Source organism: Entelurus aequoreus, linkage group LG20 (genome assembly GCF_033978785.1).
Source record: "Entelurus aequoreus isolate RoL-2023_Sb linkage group LG20, RoL_Eaeq_v1.1, whole genome shotgun sequence".
In the NCBI taxonomy this organism is placed as follows: domain Eukaryota; kingdom Metazoa; phylum Chordata; class Actinopteri; order Syngnathiformes; family Syngnathidae; genus Entelurus; species Entelurus aequoreus.
The window spans coordinates 2263020-2274027 of NC_084750.1; the positions used below are offsets into that span (position 1 = coordinate 2263020).

The 11008-nt window shown below is 40.1% G+C and overlaps 1 protein-coding gene across 1 annotated transcript in view; it reads left to right on the top strand.

Moving 5' to 3' along the window:
* Window positions 1–189: 189 nt before the first annotated feature.
* The window catches only part of LOC133636376 (oxysterol-binding protein-related protein 10-like), a 75087-nt gene continuing 64268 nt past the window's right edge, over window positions 190–11008 (top strand). The window contains exon 1 of the mRNA XM_062030370.1: window positions 190–327. The gene's annotated coding sequence lies outside the window, so the exon portion shown is untranslated. The remainder of the gene's footprint in view (window positions 328–11008) is intronic.

The window sequence follows — 11008 nt, forward strand, 5'->3', positions numbered from 1 at the left end:
ACTCGGACCTTCTTATTGGTCGGGCGAGCCATCAATCACATCTACATCCACTCACGACTGGTCGGCATTCGCGTCATCGGAAAATGTTGCCTCTTCTGATTGGCCGAATCTCCCGACTGGGCGGGCCCAACGCGTTGGGTTGACGTTGTTGTTGTAAGTGAAATTACTTTGTCGCTGCTGGTCCGGCTCGGGGATAGTACGCTCGCTTTCACACGCCAACATGCTCTAAAGTTGATATTTGTCCTCTCCGGAAGTCCCCTGACGTCCCGCCGAGTGCGTACTTGACTGGAAGAAGTAGCTTGTGCGAGGATGAACACGTCGCCGAAGGTAAGAAGGCACTTTGAGGCTTTCTCAACCTTTAAGCTAACGGCTAACATTAGCCGCTGATTAGCTCCAAGTAGCCACTCGCTCACCGAATCAACCATGATCGATCTTAACAAAACAATCGATAGTTTGTCTTTTTAAAAATTTTTTTTACAAGAACTCACATCTTATGACGTGTTTGTAAAGTTGATACACTCGTAGCTACGGCCACATGTACACCCCCCTCCTCCGTTTATGTAAGCATTGATATTTCTAATATCTAACATTTTTAATATATTTTGGACAAAGCTGCTGGTTGTTGCTGTTTACACTTATAATTCTCTCATTTTAACGCCTGAAACTATGATGTCACCTGTCACAAACGCAGCACGTGCGAGCATGCCTGATGTGTGCTCATGGAATATGAAAGTAATCACGTGTGTGCTTATGCAGCAATATGAAAGTCATCAATAGATCTGATGGTCTTAGTTTGCGAGGTGAAGTCCTAAGAAGACAAAAAAAAAGTGCATCTCGTGTCCGTGCAGGGCTGCGTTACACTTTGAATTATTTATACTCGCGTTTGTTGGCCAGGAGTGTCTCAGACACCACACGTTGGGATGTAGGCCCACAAACTGGCATGTTGCTAAAATAACATGGAAGATAATATCCACAAAATATTTCATGTCATTGTTCTGTGGTTCATTACCATGAATTGATTAACATGGACCCCGACTTAAACAAGTTGAAAAACTTATTCGGGTGTTACCATTTTAAGTGGTCAATTGTACGGAATATGTACTGTACTGTGCAATCTACTAATACAAGTCTCAATCAATCAATGTTCTCAACGCCAACTTATTCCTTTGCCAGTATTGTTATTCTGCGTATTAGTCGGTGCAAAGTTGCAGTCAAAGATTCTCTTGATACGGCAGGAGCTATTTGCTGTTTTTAAAGGCCTACTGAAACCCACTACTACCGACCACGCAGTCTGATAGTTTATGAAATCTTAAAGGCCTACTGAAATGAATTTTTTTTATTTAAACGGGGATAGCAGATCTATTCTATGTGTCATACTTGATCATTTCGCGATATTGCCATATTTTTGCTGAAAGGATTTAGTATAGAACGACGACGATAAAGATTGCAACTTTTGGTATCTGATAAAAAAAAAGGCTTGCACCTACCGGAAATAGCGTGACGTAGTCAGTTGAACATATACGCAAAGTTCCCTATTGTTTACAATGATGGCCGCATGAAGTGAGAGAGATTCGGACCGAGAAAGCGACAATTTCCCCATTAATTTGAGCGAGGATGAAAGATTTGTGGATGAGTAAAGTGCAAGTGAAGGACTAGTGGGGAGTTGAAGCTATTCAGATAGGGAAGATGCTGTGAGAGCCGGGGGTGACCTGATATTCAGCTGGGAATGACTACAACAGTAAATAAACACAAGACATATATATATATACTCTATTAGCCACAACACAACCAGGCTTATATTTAATATGCCACAAATTAATCCTGCATAATAACACCTGCTTGTTTGTTATGCTAGCTCCTAGCTCCTCTGCTAGCTCCTAGCTCCATAGAACACGCCAATACAATTCAAACACCTGATCAACACACACAATCACTCAGCCCAAAAGACCGTTCACCTAACCCAAGGTTCATAAAGCTTATATATTTTTAAAAAGTTACGTACGTGACGCGCACGTACGGTACGGTACGTGTTATGCTAGCTCCTAGCTCCTCTGCTAGCTCCTAGCTCCATAGAACACGCCAATACAATTCAAACACATGATCAACACACACAATCACTCAGCCCAAAAGACCGTTCACCTAACCCAAGGTTCATAAAGCTTATATATTTTAAAAAAGTTACGTACATACGCAAAAAAAAGCCAAAGCTGCATACTCACAGTAGCACGTCTGCGTCTTTGTCATCCAAATCAAAGTAATCCTGGTAAGAGTCTGTGTTGTCCCAGTTCTCTACAGGCGTCTGTGTATCCAAGTCAAATGTCCTCCTGGTTAGAGTCTCTGTTATCCGAGTTCTTCCATCTTGACTGCATCTTTCGGGAATGTAAACAAAGAAGCGCCGGCTGTGTACTGTTGTGGCTGACTACGTTCGAAAAATACGTCCATTTCGCACCGACAACTTTCTTCTTTGCTTGCTCAGCTTCCTTCTCCATAATGCAATGAACATGATTGAAACAGATTCACGAACACAGATGTCCAGAATACTGTGGAATTATGAAATGAAAACAGAGCTTTTTCGTATTGGCTTCAATGTGGAAGGCATACCCGTGTTCGCCGGTCTACGTCACGCGCATACGTCATCCTCAGAGGCGTTTCGAACCGGAAGTTTAGCGGCAAATTTAAAATGTCACTTTATAAGTTAACCCGGCCGTATTGGCATGTGTTATAATGTTAAGATTTCATCATTGATATATAAACTATCAGACTGCGTGGTCGGTAGTAGTGGGTTTCAGTAGGCCTTTAACATTGCAACACATGCCAATACGGCCGGGTTAGATTAGTAAAGTGCAATTTAAAATTTACCGCAAAATTATTCTGCTGAAAATGTCTCGGTATGATGACGTTTGCGCGTGACGTCACGGATTGTGCGGACATATTGGGACAGCATTGTGGCCAGCTATTAAGTCGTCTGTTTTCATCGCAAAATTCCACAGTATTCTGGACATCTGTGTTGGTGAATCTTTTGCAATTTGTTTAATGAACAATGGAGACAGCAAAGAAGAAAGCTGTAGGTGGGATCGGTGTATTAGCGGCTGGCTGCAGCAACACAACCAGGGGGACTTTGAGTTGGGTAGCAGACGCGCTACCGTGAGTACGCAGCTTTGGCTTCCAAACATTTGATCGCTTGCCCGTACTTGAGTGCCGCTATGTGCATGTCACGTACGTAACTTTGGGGAAATATATGTGCTGTGTGAACTTTGCGGAAGTGAACGGTGCTTTGGGATTGAGTGTGTTGTGCGGGTGTTTGATTTGTATTGGTGGGTTATATGGACGGGAGGGGGGAGGTGTTTGTTATGCGGATTAATTTGTGGCATATTAAATATAAACCTGGTTGTGTTGTGGCTAATAGAGTATATATATGTCTTGTGTTTATTTACTGTTTTAGTCATTCCCAGCTGAATATCAGGTCCCACCCGCCTCTCACAGCATCTTCCCTATCTGAATCACTTCCACTGCCCTCTAATCCTTCACTCTCACTTTCCTCATCCACAAATCTTTCATCCTCGCTTAAATTAATGGGGTAATCGTCGCTTTCTGCGTCCGAATCGCTCTCGCTGCTGGTGGCCATGATTGTAAACAATGTGCAGATGTGAGGGGCTCTACAACCTGTGACGTCCCGCTACTTCCGGTACAGGCAAGGCTTTTTTATCAGCGACCAAAAGTTGCAAACTTTATCGTCAATGTTCTCTACTAAATCCTTTCAGCAAAAATATGGCAATATCGCAAAATGATCAGGTGTGACACATAGAATGGACCTGCTATCCCCGTTTAAATAAGAACATTTCATTTCAGTAGGCCTTTAAGGCTCTACCAAACCAAAAAAAATAATACTAGTCAAAGATTGTGTATGCCAGGGCTATTCAACTACCTAAGGCCGGACGTCAAATCAGAATCAGAAATACTTTATTAATCCCTGAGGGGAAATTACAATTTGCAGCACAATACCATTCAAGATCAGACAAACATTACAGGGAGACAGAACAGGATCGCTGACGGGTCTGCCAACTTCTGGCACCCCTTACAAAAAAACTGAGATACAGGTAAACAATGGGGGGGGGGGGGGGGGGATGAGAAAAAAAACAAAAAAATCGGTCTAAGCCTTGGCCCCTGGAGAGGGGGTCCAGACTGAGGCCAAGGGGAAAACAACTCATAGCCATAGCACACATCCCTCTTACGCACATGTAAGAGCATCAAACGTCAAAGAAAACAAAGGACATTAAAACACATTAAAGAGCAGAGCTGATGCAACCAGCCACTTCTACATACAGCTATGAATGAAAAGTAAAAGAAACATATGCACTGTGGTGGCCTCTGCGGTGTTCCACACCATCGTCTGCTGGGGTGGGGGGGAGCATGGTGGATGTTTCCTCAGAAAGTTCGTCCGCAGGCTATATTTCTTACATTATTGAAAAGCAAACACATCGGCTTTCACACTGCACTGTAAATAAATGAATTATTCTGCCCTCGCAACTCGTTTCCAGTGTGTGCGGCTAGACTGTTAACAGCAGGAAGAAACAGAAGCTCCAGAAGTTTGGGGTATTGATTAGAGATGTCCGATAATGGATTTTTTGCCGATATTGTCCAACTCTTAATTACCGATACCGATATATACAGTCGTGGAATTAACACATTATTATGCCTAATTTTGTTGTGATGCCCCGCTGGATGCATTAAACAATGAAACAAGGTTTTCCCAAAATAAATCAACTCAAGTTATGGAAAAAAATGCGAACATAGCACTGCCATATTTATTATTCAAGTCACAAAGTGCATTATTTGTTTTAACATGCCTCAAAACAGCAGCTTGGAGTTTGGGACATGCTCTCCCTGAGAGAGCATGAGGAGGTTGAGGTGGGCAGGGTTGGGGTAGCGGGGGCGGGGGGTATATTGTAGCGTCCCCGGAAGTGTTAGTGCTGCAAGGGGTTCTGGATATTTGTTCTGTTGTGTTTATATTGTGTGACGGTGCGGATGTTCACCCGAAATTCTTGTTTGGTGTGGGTTCACAGTGTGGCGCATATTTGTAACCGTGTTAAAGTTGTTTATACATCCACCCTCAGTGTGACCTGTATGGCTGTTGACCAAGTATGCCTTGCATTCACTTGTGTGTGTGTGTGAAAAGCCGTAGGTAATGTGTGATTGGGCCGGCACGCAAAGGCAGAGCCTTTAAGGTTTATTGGCGCTCTGTACTTCTCCCTACGTCCGTGTACCACTACGTACCGCGGCGTTTAAAAAAGTCATACATTTTACTTTTTGAAACCGATACCGATAATTTCCAATATTACATTTTAAAGCATTTATCGGCCGATAATATCGGACATCTCTAGTATTGATGTTCCTTCTTTCCTTCCTCAGTTTCATTTCTTTACACGTCTTCCTTCATTTAGGTTTGTATGACTGAAAATATAAACATTACAAAAGTGTAATGCCCAATGTGTATTTTACATCAGCAGGCACACGACTGGGCAAATGTATTCATACAGCAGAATTCGTACTTCAGGCAATTCAAAGAACTTTACAGAAAATTGAAAGGACAAAATACAATCACCATTAAAACAATCACAAATAAGTCAAATCAATCAGATGCTGTACATAATATACTTTCAGTTTTCATTTGTACAATCAATAGTGTCCATTGTGTGTTTTACATAAATAAAATAGAATGTTTAGTGTTAATACATTCGCACAATAAACTGCAGATGTTTACGTATATAGATATTAAACTGGCCAGGGACGTTTTTCCGGTTTATGTGGGTAAGCACTTCATTTATGTCAAAATAGCATGGCTTTAAATTCCACATTTATAGAGTCGTCCCTTTCACCTCACTCTATCAGCTTCCGTCTGCTACAACGTCTCACTCTTCCTTCGTGCTGGCTTCCTAAAGCAGTAGTTCATCCTCCGTATATTCAGCTTCGAAAAGATAAGGTTGTGAATCCTCATTTGTCCAAAAATATTTGTCTTCGTTGTCTGTTACCAAGGCTGCCATTATTGGAACACAACGCCAACTTATTCCTTTGCCATAATTGTTATTCTGCGTATAAGTCAGTGCAAACTTGCAGTCAAAGATTCCCTCGATACTATTTGCTGTTTTTAAGGCTCTACCAAACCAAACAAAAAGTCTGTGTATGCCAGGGCTATTCAACTACCTAAGGCCGGACATCAAATGTTGGATGTTTCCTCAGAAAGTTTGTCCGCAGGCTATATTTCTTACATTATTGCAATGGCTTTCACACTGCACTGTAAATAAATAAATGATTCTGCCCTCGCTACTCGTTTCCAGTGTGTGTGGCTTGACAGTTAACAGCCGGAAGAAACAGAAGCTCCAGAAGTTTGGAGTATTGATGGTCCTTCTTTTGAAAACTTTTCCTTTCTCAGTTTCATTCCTTTACACGTCTTGCTTCATTTAGATTTGTAAGACTGAAAATATAAATATTACAAAAGTATAATGTCCATTGTGTATTTTACATCAGTATGCAAGGCAGGGCAAATTTATTCATAGAGCACAATTCGTACTTAATGCAATTCAAAGAGCTTTACAGAAAATTTAAAGAAAGACAAATAATTTGAAATTGAAGTCAGAAAATACAATCAACATAAAAACAATCATCCATCCATCCATTTTCTACCGCTTGTCCCCCTCGGGGTCACGAGGGGTGCTAGGGCCTATCTCATAATTAATATAAATCAATCAGATGCTGTACATAATATATTTTCAGTCTTTATTTCTACAATCAATAGTGTCCGTTATGTATTTTACATAAATAAAATAGAATGTTTAGTGTTAATACATTCGCAAAATAAACTGCAGATATTTACGTATATAGATAGTAAACTGGCCAGGGATGTTTTCCCGGTTTATTTGGGTAAGCACTTCATTTATGTCAAAATAGCATGGCTTCAAATTCCACATTTATAGAACCGTCACTTTCACCTCACTCCATCGGCTTCCGTCTGCTACGTCTCACTCTTCCTTCGTGCTGGCTTCCTAAAGCTGTAGTTCATCCTCCGTATATCCAGCTTCGAAAAGATAAGGTTGTGAATCCTCATTTGTCTAAAAATATTCGTCTTCGTTGTCTGTTACCAAGACTGCCATGATTACAACACACTTACGTTTGTTTCCGGAAGTAGGAACACACATTTGTTGCCAGAAATCGGAAGTGCGTTGCCATGGAAACGGAAATAAATGTGCTGATGAAATCAGTCCTGGAAATGATTTTAATGATCAAAATAGGGTAAATATTGTACATATTGCATATTGTTATGAAGTCGTCTGTTACTACATTATAAATATACTTGCAGTGTGTATATTGTACATATTACATATTGTTATGAAGGTGTCTATTACTACATTATAGATGTATACTTGCAGTGTGTATATTGTACATATTACATATTGTTATGGCGGTGTATGTTACTACATTTGATATATATATATATATATATATATATATATGTATGTACACAGTGGGGCAAAAAAGTATTTAGTCAGCCACCCATTGACAATCAATGGGTGGCTGACTAAATACTTTTTTGCCCCACTGTGTATATATATATATATATATATATATATATATATATATATATATATATATATATATATATATATATAGGTATATGTGTATATATAGGTATATATATATATATATGTATATATAGGTATATATGTATATATATGTATATAGGTATAGATATTATACATACAGTATATATATATATATATATATATATAGTTGCAGTGTGTATATAAAACATATTACATATTGTTATGAAAGCCTCTTACTACATTATATATACTTGCAGTTTGTGTATTGTACATGGTACATATTGTTCTGAAGGTGTCTGTTACTACCTTATATATATATATATAATATATATATATATATATATATACTTGCAGTGTGTATATTGTACTTAGTGCATATTGTTCTGAAGGTGTCTGTTACTACATCATACATATATACTTGCAGTGTGTATATAAAACGTTGATGTAGGGTTTTGAAGTTGTTTTAGAGGACTTTGAAAAGTTGTGTGTGTGTTGTGTTTCACAGAGGAAGCACAAACTAACATTTTTAAATGTGTCTCTCTGGTCAGACACAGACACCCCCTAACAGCTGCTCACTTAAGACTGCAATTGTGTGCGTGCGTGCGTGCGTGCGTGCGTGTGTGTGTGTGTGTGTGTGTGTGTGTGTGTGTGTGTGTGAGCACGAGGAATCTTGTCACTTTCGGAGTCCATTTGATGGCATTCCCTTGAGTGAGCTCTCAAACACGGTCAGATTAATAAGTAAGCTGCTATCTTGGAGTTGCTCAGGTTAGTGGGACACACTGTGCGTGTGCGTGAGGTACATACCCACTCAGATTGCACAACAAAGTGGCTAGGGCTGCACACTTTTTGAGAAAAAAAACTACCGTATTTTTCGGACCATAAGGCATTCTTAAAATCCTTTCATTTCCTCACAAATCGACAGTGCGCCTTATAACCCGGTGCGCCAAATGTACGGATTAATTCTGGTATGTGGTGTAATGATAAGTGTGACCAGTAGATGGCAGTCACACATAAGAGATACGTGTAAACTGCAAGATGACGCCAGTAAACGACACCAAAACTTTAAATTTTCCATTGAGAATGTAAAACATTACTTACTCATGGCGCTCAAAAATCTGTCAAAATGTTTTAGTACGACTTTCGTGAGAAGAAGCCACACCATTTGTTGGATTGTTGGAGCATTACGGCTACCGTAGTCAGACATACATACGAGTATTATTATGGTGTGTGTATTAGGAGCCCAAAACGGCACCTATTAGCAGACATTATCTGGCGTTTTGTTTCGCAATATTACGCAAAAACAACTTTTCTTACCTTCTGGTAACTGCTGATATGTATTTGGGATCCGCATAAGTCCTGAAAATTTGCGCACGTCCGCCATTGTAGTCCGTGCCGACACCGTAGTCGATAAGCTTCTTCTTTTTCTCTATCTTCTTGTTATGGGACATTCATCCTCCTCTGTTGCCATTTCTAATATAAAGTAGTCCGTGCCGACACCGTAGTCTATAAGCTTCTTCTTTTTCTCTATCTTCTTGTTATGGGACATTCATCCTTCGCTGTTGCCATTTCTAATATAAAGTAGTGTAAAGTTGTAACTTATATCTGTCAATAGACTCGCTATAGAAGCGCTAAAAATTAGCGGTGTGGTGGTTTTACATAATTCACCCATGGAACTTTAGTTATTAGAGAGTTCCGGTTGGACAGTTTTTCAGAGGACACATTTCTGGTGTTGTTGTTGCACTAGTGATCCACGGATGAGGAGATGCTGCTCGGTTGTTGATTGAAGTAAAGTCTGCATGTCATTAAAACAGTTAGCGCCATCTTTTGACACTTCTTCCACTCCCGTCCTTGCACGCTGCACCGCTACAACAAAGATGAGGGGGAGAAGATGCTGTTGAAGTGGAGGCACGTGAATAAACCCACCCACAAAACTGCGCATCAGACGATCAGAAAGCGACTTGAAGATGGTCTGTAAAACATCACCTATGCAACATTTTGACCAAAGAACCACCATCACATGTTATGTAGACCACAAGAAAGCGTTTTCAATTTAGAAAAAAATCATAATATGACCCTTTAATGCACCTTTTATAATGAGTTGCGCTTTTTGTATGAAAATAGACCCGCTAATCGGCAGTGCGCCTTATAATCAATCAATCAATCAATCAATTCCTTTATTGTCATTGTCATAATAACACTTAAGTCATACATGTCAATGAGATTTTGTTTGAGCTTTGTCCATCGGCATAGAAATTGCATTGAAGTGCAGGTTGACCATAGTTTACAGTTTAGCATTGTCAGGAAGATGGCGAATAGAGGGGCGTGGGGATGGGAACAGTCAGATGTCTGATGGGTGTTACGTTGATGTTGCAGCAATGCAATGTCCAGAGCACAATTATTGAGGTGGTGAAGAGTGAGCTAATAAGATGGTCCGGGGCAGCAAAGGGGCAGGCTGTTCATTTAGCAGTCTCACAGCCTGGGGATACAGACTGTGAGACATTCTGGTGGTCCTGGCGCAAATCAATCTATACCTCCTTCCAGAGGGTAGCAGGTTGAAGAGGCCATGTGCTGGATGGTATTGTCCTTCAGGATGTTGTGTACTCTCTTTAGGCAGCGAGTTGTGTACATGGCACTCATCTCTGGGAGTAATCCGGTGCGCCCTATGGTTCGGAAAATACGATAATTGCTATTTGCGATTTGTATATTTTATACATAAAACTGCAAAAAAGTGTGAAAATAAGAAGTAGAAGAAGACATGTTACTTTTAGTCAATCAACATATTCTTGTCTCAAGGTGCCACACATTAGAACAATATGCAATCATTTACTTTCAAAAATATTTGTCTTCATGCAGACTGACTCTGAGCTTTTGTGCTCTTTAACTGAAGAAATAACCGATTAAAAACTATACAGTGTTTATAAATTAATCATAATGTTTAATAATAATGCAAGTAAAAGGAACAAACAAAATAATACAATTGAATCATTTATGTAGGCAAAAATGTAACTTCAATAAATATTGAACATCTTTAAGGGGAGCTGTCAGGTTCAAACACTGATGACATTTATTAAACAAGACAAGATGCAAGGAATCAAACAGACAGAATTAAATTAGGCTCAGTGAGGAGAAACGCGTGCATACTGTATGTAGCCTTGTACAGTGTCACTACGCTCTGCCGAAAGATTGTACGCCGCCTCTTTTATTTGGACTTTCCCTGATTACATGGCAACAGCTGTTTCCAAAGGGACGGGGGTCTAGAACTTGGGCAGATCCTGCTTTCTCTCCGCTTTGTAGTTCTCGGGTCAAGACAAAATCTTTCTGTGGGTTAGAATACATCAAAGAAACAGAACACATTCATGTTGCTTCCCATCCTACACAGTGTAGTTTTACAAGCCTTCTTCTGGGTAGGA